We start from the raw sequence: 13,437 nt of genomic DNA on the forward strand, positions 1-13,437 counted from the left end.
GAAAGAGTGACTATTCAATAATTGGTTCTGGGACACATGGTTATCTACATGTCAAAAAACCAAGTCCCTCTTATACACTGTACACAAAATAAAGTCCAGATGGACTGAAAATTTGTGTGAAAAGCCCATTTTTTGAACTTTTAGAAGAAAACAGAGACTCTCTGTGACTTTAAGGTAGAGAAGGATTTCTTGGACAAGACACAAAAATTGCTAACTATAAAAACAAAGACTAGCAAGTTAGACTACCTTAGCATTGAGAGCTGGTTGTCAAAAGACAGGATAATCAAAATGAAAAGACACACTATAAACCCAAGGAGATATTTACAATATACACAACCAAAAGAGGATTTGTTTCCAGAAATATGAAGAATTATTACTAACTTTTTCAAATATGTAAAACTGGGAAGAGGCCATGAACATTCATTAACAGAAGAAACACAAATAATCAGTAAGCCCATGAAAAGATGTCAAACTTATAGTAAGCAGATATATGCAAATTAAGAATGCAATGAAACAATATTTTATGTCCATGGAAACAAATAAGATGTCTGATAAAACAAAATGTGGAGGAGGATATGGATCAGTAAGAAGCCTCATATGTTGCCAGTTTGATTGTCAATTGGTACAATCACTTTAAAAAACAATTTTGCATTATTGTGTATTTGCATACTCAACATTTACATACCATGTATTTGCAGACTCTAGTAATTCCAGTAATTCCATTTCTTGGTCTCGCAAATATTCAGGGGCAACTTAAATGTTCATCAGAAGAAAATGGAAAAATATTTTATGGAATATAATGCAGCAGTAAAAATGAAATAAAGGTCACAAAATATAGATGGGTTTTGGTAACATTATGTTTAGCAATAATGAAAGTCCAAAATGCAGCCCACGTACAGTAGGATATCATTTTTATAAACCTCAAAAGCATTCTTTAAATTGAACCAGCTCAGTAGTGTAGCAATGGCACACTGCTCAAGCAAAGTTGGGTCCATATGGAAGATGTAGGTGCTGTTTCCCAGTTGACCTGTACATACCAGACCACAAAGCCCATCTTCTGGCTAGAGGGGACTGGAGGGATGGGACAAGGGGAGATCATAGTATAAGACTTGTTTAGGATGCTCAACTCTCTTTCTCTTTCTCTTTCTCTTTCTCTTTCTCTTTCTCTTTCTCTCTCTCACTTTCACAACATAAAAAAAAACTTTTAAAATATTTTTTAGGCACATATATTTATGCAATAAAATTATTCTTCAAAGAAGGAGCATAATAAACAGAACAGTCATTATATTGCTTATCTGTGAGTTTAGGGAATCAGTAGAATGGGATAGATAGGTAGAAAGTAGTAACATTATTCTATGTCTTAAGCTGGGTGGTGAATTCATGTATTATAATAGTATTATACTTTTTATTTTTTTATAAAGCAAAAATTATGAAACTTTTTTTCAATAGAGAACTTTACATTCTTTTGTCTATTAAATGTTTCTCCCTTTTGCTCCTCATACCCACCCTCTACCATCTATTCTCTACCACCCACCATCCTCCCATAGTTTCCGATATCTACACTTATCCTCTGTACTATCATATCTTTAGATATTTCCATTTCTGCCATAGAGTACAGATACTTGGTACATATTGAGTGGGGATATACAGTGTGTATCTTTCAAAATATGGCTAATTTTACTTGACATTAAGTCCTCTATATTCACTCACTTTATAGATTACATTTTAATGTGTATATATGTGTGTGTCTGTTGCTTATATAGTTTTATGTATCAAATAAAAAACTAAAGAAATAAAGAAAAATTTTAAATGTGAAGAGTAAATAATTCTTATTTCAATATGTACATATGTTTACAATAAAGAAATATTGAAGTATTCAGTATTTGCATCTTTATGTAAAGAAACCATAAATGTAGCTGCCACAAATGCAGAATGATAAAGATTTGTGGCATTAAATACCACGAATCAGTGTCCTGTTTTTCTGAAATGGTAAATAATTCTTGGTAAACTGTCAAACAAAACAAAGCACAACTTTCTCTCATTTTATGTGGTAGTTATGTTCTTGAAAAATTCAGTATACAGTGACACATTTCAGAAGCTATTGGGTTGTCAGGAAACCCATGGAGCATTTTTGCATATAAAACCATAGACAAATACATCATGACTCTACCAAAGACCTAATATGTTGTGTTTGTATTTAACATAGATTCAGATTATAGACTCAGATCATTATAATCAGGTTTTATACTCAATTGACTATCCATCCGGACATTTGAAAATCTTATGGGATAACTCTTTGTTGTGTGGGAATGATCCAGGTATTGCTGAAGTAAATTATCCTCAGGCCCTCTCTACTTAACATTAATACTGTCCCCTACTCTTTGTGATAACAGAAACCAACTCTACAAATGACTCAACCGCCCCCTAGTGGATGGTTTGTCACCAGAACCACTGTCCTAGTGGAAGAGAGGCAGATGGGAAGCTCCTAGCTTTTATATGATTTGGTATCTTTTTTTTTTAATTAAGAATTTATTTTACTTTTGGGACCAGCAGATAGAATAATGATTATGTCACTGGACTCCCACATAGTCAACTGCAGTTCAAGTCCCAGACCAGGTGACTTAAAATACACCAGGTGCATGTGTGTGCATGCCTAAAATCCTGAGAGGAGAATGCAGGAGAAGCGATTGTAGCATGGCCAACCCCTCCGGGGGGTGATTTCTCACTTTATGTTTCTCTGTCTCTCTCTGTCTATCCAGTGAACATATGCGCCCTATAGCAAAAATCTCTCTCTCTTAAAAAAAAGTATTTATTTTACTTTTTATTATTATTTCTTAAAACCTCTGCAATTATTATTTTATTAGTATCATCCAGGATGCAGATGTTCAATATCCTTCCTGATATTACATAAACAAATGCAAATGGAAATAATCCAAGTAAAAATTATATAACAAAACAGCACTCCATCACAAAAGCTTGTAAAATTACAGGAACACTATTTTAAAAACACTGGCACTTTAAGAGAATGATAATATCCAACAAAAAAATTGCCAAATTGTTCCCTAAACTGTTAAGCAGATAAACATGACTCTAATGAATGAACTTGGGATTTGTAAAGAAAAATTGAATTCAAATAAATGGACTAATTCGTACTGAGATGCAAAGTTTGTGTCTTCTTTCTTCATGTCTATTTGATTTATAAAAGGGCAAACCACAATAGAGGAATGTTTCCCCTACTTTAAATGTGGCATCATTTTAAAAACTGGCCCAATTAATTAAAAGTAGTTGAAAGTCAAAGTTCCTGAGCAGTCCATATTTAGATAAATTGGAAAAGATATTACAACCAGCACTTTCAAGGCCTTTGCTGGAACCAAGATCACCAAAAAATTTAATACAGCAATCTTGTATTTTAAGCTCATGCTTTTGGGGACACATTCTAAAGTCTCCTTTGACATGGGAACTGCAAAATGTAACTGCCATTGTATGGTAATGGGAGTTAAAGAATATAGAGTCTTGGGGCCAGCAGTTGGCATAACAGCTATGTCACTGGACTCCCATGTAGTCGACCACGGTTCAAGTCTCGGACCTGGTGGCTTAAACTCATGCCTGGTGCATGTGCATACATGCCCAAGATTCCGAGAGGAGAATGGAGGAGAAGGGATTACAGCGTGGCCATCCCCCCCGGGGGTGATTTATCGCTTTCTGTCTCTCTGTCTTTCTAGCGAGTACACATACCCTATAGCAAAAACCTCTCCAAAAAAAAAAAAAGAATAGTCTTCATGTAAAGATTAGAACATATTTTTCTATTAGTTTTTCAAAAACAGCTTTCAAAATGTTTGATTCTAATAATTCCATGCTGTGAGTAGACTGGTTACTCTTCACATTGTAAATCTTAAGTGGGGTATGTGAAATTTGTTATCAACTAATTAACATTTTGAAATTTCAGTTATGGATGAAAAGTGTCTCAATTTTTTATTACCCCCATCATGATATGCAGGATGTGTAGACAAAAATTTAACAACTAACTATAATGAAAAGATAAACACTGTAGTAATTCATGTAACCCAAAATGGGCAAAAAGCAAAAGACTAGGTTTTCCTCAAGAAGAAAATTTCAGACCTGTGGAAAGGACAACAATACTAATGAAAATTTGTATTTACTTAGAAGCATTCAGAATGTCAACAAAACAGTTGCAACATTTTTTTTTTGCAGTTACAGAATGGTATTCAGTTAACAGAACAACAATTATTTCATATAAGCTGCATCAGAGACAACTGAAAATGAAAAACTACCATCCCCATATATAACTAATTTTTGCTGTACACCAAAAAGAACCTGCTTTAAGTTTCCATGCCAATTTACAACCCCCATATTGTATCAGGCAAGGTTAGTGTCTATTGAAAATATCATTAAGGGGGCCAGCAAGTGACATGGTGGCTGAGGGCACTGGACTACCACATGGCCAACTGTAGTTCACATCCCAGACCTGGAAGCTTGCTTTATCCCTTTCCTTTTCTTTCTCTCTCTCTCTTGCTCTGCCCCTCTCTAGTCAAATTTAAATAAATAAATAAATAAAGCTAAATAAAATAATTCTTAGAAAAAAAAATACTACCAGGACAGGGCTATCTAAAGACACACACAATAGTGTTAGCTATACCCAAAAAAGGACACTGTACAGTTTAAAAACAAATGTTACACAGCCTTACGTTTCCATTTTTTTTTCTTTAAAAGGAATGAGTTGTATACAGGGGGTTTAAATGTTTTATAGACAAGTAAAAAAAACTGCGCTAGAACCAACTTATTCATCATCATCATCTTCATCCTCTTTATCTTCCTCTTCTTACTCATTTTCTTTATCTTCCTCATCTTCCTCCTCCTTCTTTTTCTTGCTCTTTTCAACCGTGACAACTCCCCTTTTTTTGCTGCATCAGTCTTTCCTTTAGCTTGCTATGCAGCAATATCCTTTTCATATTTTTTCTTCAGTTTAGCAGCCTTCTTTTCACAAGGCTGTTTATCATCTGCAGCAGTGTTACTTCATACCTCTCCCGGTTTCTTTGCAGCATCACCAATGGATAGGCCAGGATGTTCTCCTTTGATGTTTGAGTGATATTCAAAACAGAACAAGAAAATGGCTAAAGGAGACCCCCTGGGTGCAATGGGATACTTGAACATCTTATTGGTTTCCCCTTTAGGAAGGATATAGATTTTCATTTCTCTTTCATAGTGGGCCTTGTCTGCCTTTGCCCTATCTTCAAACTTTCCTTTCTCTTTAGCAGACATGGTCTTCCACCTCTCTGAGCACTTCTTAGAAAACTCTGAGAAGTTGACTGAAGCATCTGGGTGCTTCTTCTTGTGCCCCTCCTGGCAAGTTTGCACAAAGAATGCTTATGATGACATTTTGCCTCTCGGCTTCTTAGGATCTCCTTTGCCCATGTTTAGTTATCTTTCCTCCACAAGGCACAGAGTCGCCCAGCGCCTGTCCAGTTTTAACTTGCCCTGGCATTGTCTCTTTACTTTTTACTATTTTATTTTTCACATTCATTCACTGTATATTGTTACAGCATACAAAATGAATTTTCCCATCCAGAATACATTGTATATTGGCTCAATCAAAGATATTACCATAATATCTACAATAGATCATTTTCCATTTTGTGTTTCTTTTTTTCTATTTCTTTTCTTTCTTTCTTCTTCTTTTTTTTTTTTTTTTTTTTTGGGTTTTTTCTTTAGGGCCCATTCACTCCCCGCAACAGTGACAGGGAAAGTGAGAAACCAAGGAGGGGAGGAGGATGGCCACGCCACAATCCCTTCTCCTCCATTCTCCTCTCAGGATCCTGGGCACACACACATGTGCCCGGCGTGAGTTTAAGCCACTGGGTCCAGGGCTCGAACCGCCGTCAGCTACATGGAAGTTCAGCAACCATAGCCATTATGCTAACTGCTGGTCCCCATTTTGTGTTTCTTAAATATTTTGCTCTTTCTTGTTTCCCCTGGACTCCCTCCCTCTCACTTCCCACCATTATTTGCATATGTAAGTGAATTCATTAGAGAAGATTCCAGACATGGCCAACAAAGAATAATGTGGAGAGAGAGGGAGGTTTGGTTTAGAAAGATAAAGTGGTCAGGGGCCAGAGGCAGAAGAACATAGAAAAAGGAGAAGTCTGAATGCCAGGTCTCTAGAGTAGAACAGTTATTCAAAAAAATGTGTTCTAAATCTTCAGTCTTAACACTGTACAAACACTTCATGAAGGACTCACTTGTCAGAATAACTATAAGATCCAAGAGGGGCTTGGGGGGGTCTAATAGGATGAGAGGGAAGAATTTGTGCCTGTGCTTATAGTGGGCTGGGGAAATTGGACTCAAAACATAAAAATATTCCAATATGGATTAGTGGGAAATGGACCTCACAGATGCATAACTTTAGTAAACATGTGGGGATGTTACACCCTGAGCAAAATGGACAATGAAGTCAACATGTGCCTTTCCTGGGAATGCCCATAAATGTCACCAGAAAGAATCCATGAGCTCCATTCTCCTCTATATTGGTATTTGTGTATGAGCCTCAGCTGTCCACTGACCTCAGCTTTGAGATGGGGGCAGGGTGAAGAAGGAAACGAGCTTGACATATATGCAATTGAGCCAAAGGATATGGTAGCCCAGAATAACCTAGCAAGACAAAAAAAGCACTTGACACACAGGTGTAGTGCCAGGAGTCAAGGACCGGAGATTGGGTCCAAGTGCGGAAACTGGGCATCCTGAGTCTGTCTAAGATAGTTGAGCATTGGAAGGGCACACTGTAAGTGGTAGTGAACAACAAGTATCACTGCCACCATAAAAAGTCAGACCTCAGGGCAGCCAGGAATGGGGGAAACAGCTGTCAAAGTGATATATTGTAATAATTATCTGTCAAGTAGGCAGCAGGAGGGGAGAGGTCAAATGAATGCATTTTAAGGCAAGAAGTGAGTGTTAAACTATCTAAAAAATGAGAAATATGAATCCCTCTTGTAAACCAGATTGGGGGGGGGGTGGTCCAGAAGGAAATTAATCCCTGTAGCATCCACAATCTAGAATGGAAGGTGTCTTCCCTGCCCATCAGAATTCATTGAATCTCACCATTCACAAAAAGCAATGAGTTTAAATATTGTTTGAAGAGGCAAGTTGTTGAGTAACAGCTAAAGCATAATCTCATTTAAATGTTTTACCCTTCATGCAGAAAACAAACCCACGCACACATAGCCATTCATAAGAGTATAGAGAAAGTTGTGAAAGGATACACCACAAAACTGTTAACATTAGTTACTTAAGGTGTAGAATTGGTTATGGAAGTGGTTAAAGAAGTCTGTATTTTCCTTTACACACCTCTATATCACTTGATTTACTCTACTAGCATGTCCAAATTGTTTTAAAATAAAATCTGATAGAATGTCTTGAGCTCATTCCTTCCTCCTGTCTGCAGATTCAGCAGAAGTAGGCAGGGAAGGACAGTTGTTGACATTCGGCAGACACTGGAGGCAGCAGAGTCATAGGACATGATTTTTCTTTGTTGTTCAGCAGATTTTTTAAAAGCTTTATTTCTGTTGGGAAAGGGTGGGGCAATTTCCTGGAAAGGGGGAGCCAGGGACATGGGAGAAGGAAAGGGTAAAAGGGAGAGGACTTAAGGAAGGGATAAAGAAAAGGGCAAATCAGAGCAGAGTGGCCAACCTCTAGAGGCCTGGAGAACTTCTATATATGATGCCTCCAAGGACCAACACAGTGACACCTTATGTCTTTGTAAGGGAATAAGGATATAATGATATAATAGTCTAAGGATATAATGTCTGCCTTCACTCTCAACTTGGTGTGAATTTGTACCAGTTACCTGATCCCTAAGAACTGCTTAAGCCTTCTTCAGGGTCCAAGGTATATAGTATACTTCAAATAAGGCAAATGTGGCAGTAGAACAGAGATCCAAAGAAGGAAATGGCTGCCTTGCTTTCTCCGTGGACATCTACAACACCCTCATATGGACTACAGGGTAGCAAAGAGCACCTACCTGCAAATGATTGGGCGACGGGATTGCAAGGATTATCCACCCGTGGAAGATGATCCATCCACAGTAAGGTCTATTTCCCCAACTCCCCTCACTGGTGGTAGCTAGAGACTCAAGAGTCAGAAAATCACACCTCAATGCATCCTGAAGCAGGCCAGATCCCTAAGTGCCTTCCGCATGATCAAAGAAAATATTATGTTTTGCTATGGTTTCTTTATTTAAATTTAGTCACATATCTGTTCAGTAATTTTCTCCAAGTGAATGGTGTTCAGAATCATCTGAAGGTGGTTGTGGTGGGGGGGAGGGTACTGCTTTTAAAAGTCAGACACACTGGTCCTCAGCACTGGGTGAGAATCCTTTCCCTAGTGATCAATTGCTATGAGTAGAAGTGTGTTATGGTGCTCAGATGTGCTGGGATAGAAATGAACACAAACAATAAAAAGTTAGAACAACTCTTCTGGGCCAGTAGTTCCCAATATGTGGTCACTAGACAAGTAACTTCAGCATCACCAGGAATCTTGGTAGATTGCATGTTATGTGACCCCACCTGACTTCACTGAATTAAAAACTCTTGGGCTAAACCCAGCAATCCATTCATGAACCAAGTGAATGTTTTAGTCATTGCTTCAATTTAACATGCCCAAGCTTCCCTACTCTCCATTATAACCTCTCCAAACAAACAAACCAAAAAAAAAAGAAAGAAAATTTCATGTTGACCTTTGATTATTCTTTCTCTCTTCTCACTCGCTCAGCTCATCCAAACATCCTATTATTCCTTCACAATGTCTCCTGGATATGTCATTCTCTATTCCTTACCACCATCTAACCCTAAATTCTCAATATCTCCCACCTGAACCACCTAAGTGATCTTCAATATGATTTCCAGTCTCTTTTTCTATCCAAACTGCCAAACATCTGTTCTCAAAAACATTTCTATTGTATTACTCTTATGCATAAAAATTCATTTACAGCTTTTTATAATGCACTATTTTAAGTTTAAGTTTAGTCTAATTTTCAAGACCCACAACAATTTTGCCTTTTCCTTCCCACCACCCACCTCTCACTTAGTATGTCCACATACCACATAGTAGCAAGCACCTAAAAGTTAGTCATGAGTGTGGCAAGCAATTTCTCTAGCCTATTGCTGGTTTCTTATTACTTCTTACAAATCTCCCTGGATCTCCAACCCCTGACCCTTGCCCTCAATATCTATTTTTAATCCTTTTGTTTTGATGAATTGATTCAATTCTTCTACCTTTCTGAATTCAGCTCACTACCTGACCCTTGGTTCTGTGTACTGCTCAGGCTTCAACATCACCTTACAGTTTAGGTAAAGAAGTTTGTTCCACCAGCATTGGTCCTGAGGAGCCTTTATAGCTATACAACTCATCCTCTACCTAGCATAACCCTCGTTCCCCATTAGAGGAGCTTCCTGGACATTGCCTCTATGTTAAACCTTCCTTCCAGTAAAGCTAGCTCCTCACTGAGAGCACTCCATACTCAGATACACGTACCACTCTCATCCTCATGCTGAGCTTTGCTCTTTCTGTCCTTCTCATATCTTTAATGTCTGAATCCCCCCATATTCATAGAGTGGACGAGCTTGAGTACTAGCTGAAGACCAGAGTTTGAGGTTGAGTTTCGAGGAGCCATGAAGGTAAGTGTACTTCCCTAAGTTACCCAATCAGGGAGAGAGAGAAGAAGAAAGAGGAGGAGCAAGTCCAATTTAAGCTTGCCTATGGGAGTAAGAAAGGGGTCAAGAAGTAGTGAGATGAATGAAACGTCCAGCTCTAAGGACTAGAACAGGCTCATAAATAAGACATTGATTTTTAATTTGATTACCTCTTTCTGTAAATTCTTTTGTACTGGCAATCTGCATTTTATGACAGGCACTTTTTAAATGTTGTCCCTTACTCTATATACCATCCCATTTTTAAAAATCAGAGTCTTAATAACTTAGTTGGATTTTATTATAAATGTAATGTTAAATATAATGCATACATACTAGATTTAACTAAAGGACATAAAAGTGAGTTTGTTTCTGGAGGTTAAAATAAAATATGTTTAGCAAATTAAAAACTTTAGTAGAGGGGACAGCAGTTGGATTGTTGGTTAAGATGCAGAACTCCCACGTGGCTGACTGTGGCTTGAGTACTGGATCTGGGGGCTTGAAAATCACCCTGGGTGCATTTGTGTGCGTGCCGAAAATTCCAGAACTAAGAAAAAGGGATTACAACATGGCCATACCTTAGGAGTGAGTTCTCACTTTCCCTCTTTCTGTCTCTCTCCAGTGAGTGCTTGTACTCTATGGCAAAAACAAACAAACAAAAAAACACCTTAGTAGGGACATGGTCACTGATGAAAGCCAAATTAATTTCCCAGAGGATGAACTGGAGAAATAGCTCATGATATTGGAGCAAAATTACAGGTAAGTTGAAATTATGACTAACAAGAAGATACAGACATAAAGATATGTCCTGAAAACTTGATATACAGATAATAGGATTTCAGGAGTGAACAAAAAATGAACAGCTATAAAAGAGATAGCCAGGTAAAAGATAAGAGAATATTTCCCTGCCTTTACAAATTCCACAGGTAAAGAGAAATCTTATAAGTTTTCAGAAAAGATGATTCTTTCAGTTTGTTTTTGTTTATCAAGGAGAGAAGCAGACTAAAATTAGAGTTCTCATCTTCCTCTATAGGGAAACAATTTATGGAATAATGACTATAGACAAATGAAGAGAAGAGGACTGTCCTTCAATAATTTTATACCCCAAATACCATTCATCTGTATGAGAAAAAGACATTTCCAGACATTCTAAAACTCAGAATATTACTATGTATTATTTCTTAGGAAATTACTCAATAAAAGATTTGAATCAAAATGAAATGAAATCAAAACAGAATTCAAGATAAGTAAAAATGAGGGACAAAAGAAACACAGGTTATCATATTTACAGATAAATCTTAAAAGATGAAAATAATATAATGTGACAATTGACTGTGGTATGTATTAAGAAGAAACACACACACAAATACACATGCACACATGTCCACATACACTCCAAGGGAAAACTTCCAATATGAACTACACCAATTCCTGCCTTATTGGTCTCTCCACCTTCTATTGAGTTCTAATCAAGTCACCTTGCAGTAACTATTGATACTTGTCAAATGTGTTGCAGAGTGAGGGGAACATGCTTATAATTTGATGTCAATACATCTAAAGTGGAACATAGCTTAAATACGATTGATTTTTTAAATAATTATTTTATTTAACTTTATTTATTTATGTTTAATTTTGGCGAGAGAGGGACAGAGAAAGAGAGAGAGAGAGAGTGAGAAAGTGAGAAAGTAAGCAGCCAGGTAGGTCCAGGACTTGAACCATAGTCAGCCATGCAGGAGTCCAGAGCCTTTAACCACCACGCCACCTGTTGGCCCTTAAATATGACTGTTAAGTATAGGAATTTAGCAAAATAAAGACATATTTAGATATCTTCAAAATTAATAAAAGGAGCAATTAAGGAATTTTTAAGAAATAACAAATCTAGCAAAAGTAAGGAAATATGGAAAGGAGAAACAAGTATAACAAAACATGATGGAAGAAATATGATCAAATATATTTGTAGGGACCAGCGGATGGTGTGGTAGTTAAGGCATTGGACTCCCACATGCTTGACTATATTTCAAGTCCTGGATTTGGCAGTTTGAAAATCATGCCAAGCTCGTGTGCATGTGTGTCCAAATTCCTGAGAGGAGGATGAAGGAGGGGGCATTGCGGCGTGTCCAATACCTTCTCTCTCTGAGTCATTCTGTCTCTCACACTCTGTGGCAAAAAACCTTATATATATATACACACACATATATGCATATATGTGTATATATATATTTGTAATCACATTAAGCAAAGATGGGTTAAATTAACATTTCCTCAAAAAAGAATGCGTCTCAGTTTTAGTTTAGGAAAGTCCAGCTATATGGTATTTATAGAACACTCCTAAAAAATAACAAAGAAAAGCTGAAATAAAGCTCCAGAAGGACTGTATCAAGTCAAGGAAAACAAAAATAAAGGAGTAGCAATATTAAAATCAGATTAAGTGACGTTCAAAGCCAAAAGAATTAAACAGAACAAGGATATGTTTTTATAATGATAAAAGGTACATTCCAAAGAGAATTTAGCTATCTCCTCCAGTATCCCAAGATGCCAAAGGGAAAGAAGGCCAAGGACAAGAAGGTGGCTCCGGCCCCTGCTGTGGTGAAGAAGCAGGAGGCTAAGAAGGTGGTCAATCCCCTGTTTGAGAAAAGGCCTAAGAATTTTGGCATAGGACAGGACATCCAGCCCAAGAGGGACCTCACCCTCTTTGTCAAATGGCCTCGCTACCTCCGGCTGCAGCGGCAGAGGGCCATCCTCTACAAGCGGCTGAAAGGTCCCCACTAAGAGGCCACCAGTCCTCCAGCCAGGGGTGAACACTGTCACCACCTTGGTGGAAAACAAGAAGGCTCAGTTGGTGGTGATCGCACACGACGTGGACCCGATCAAGCTGGTTGTCTTCCTGCCTGCCCTGTGTCGGAAGATGGGGGTTCCCTACTGCATTATCAAGGGGAAGGCCGGGTTGGGACGCCTGGTCCACAGGAAAACCTGTACCACTGTGGCCTTCACACAGGTTAACTCGGAGGACAAAGGTGCCCTGGCTAAGCTGGTGGAAGCCATCAGGACCAATAACAATGACAGATACGATGAAATCCGCCGCCACTGGGGAGGAAACGTCCTGGACCCGAAATCTGTGGCTCGCATCGCTAAGCTAGAAAAGGCAAAGGCTAAAGAGCTCGCCACCAAACTGGGTTAAGAGTATGCTATTGAGTTTTCTGTACATACAAGTAATAAAACGCTCTCCTTCGGAAAAAAAAAAAGAGAATTTATATCATAAACATATGCACTAAGCAAACAATCTAGCAGTGAATACATAAGGGTAAAACTAAAAACACAAGAAAATTTAACTGAAAGCCATATAATTGGAAAGTTTATATAATTCTTGAAATATTTAACAAATGAAAGAGACAAAAATAAATAAGGATGTAAAGAATCTGAATAATATAATCAATATGTCATTCTCATTTATATATAGAACATTTGTAGAAATCAATAATGTACTTGTCTACAAAGAAAGATTAATGACTTCCAAAAGGTAGAAGTTTATAGGTTATGTTCTCCGACTAAAATTAAACAAGAAATATAACCCCTCAAAACTTAATATTTGGAAATGACGAAACACTCTTCTAAACAGACCCTGTATCAAATGGGAAATCAAAACTGAAATTACAGATTACCTAGAAATTAATCAAAAAAGAACTCTTCATAAAGTAAAATCTATAATATGTGGCTAGAGTAAACTTCAGGAAAAATTTAT

At 37.6% G+C, this 13,437-nt stretch overlaps 2 pseudogenes; one reads left to right on the forward strand and one right to left on the reverse strand.

Moving 5' to 3' along the window:
* Positions 1-4,798: 4,798 nt before the first annotated feature.
* Positions 4,799-5,468, reverse strand: LOC114005423 (high mobility group protein B1 pseudogene; annotated as a pseudogene).
* A 6,744-nt stretch (positions 5,469-12,212) lies between these two features.
* On the forward strand, positions 12,213-12,940 carry LOC102475495 (60S ribosomal protein L7a pseudogene; annotated as a pseudogene).
* Positions 12,941-13,437: the final 497 nt, after the last annotated feature.

Source organism: Tupaia chinensis, unplaced genomic scaffold (genome assembly GCF_000334495.1).
Source record: "Tupaia chinensis unplaced genomic scaffold, TupChi_1.0 Scaffold143771_1, whole genome shotgun sequence".
Taxonomy (NCBI): domain Eukaryota; kingdom Metazoa; phylum Chordata; class Mammalia; order Scandentia; family Tupaiidae; genus Tupaia; species Tupaia belangeri.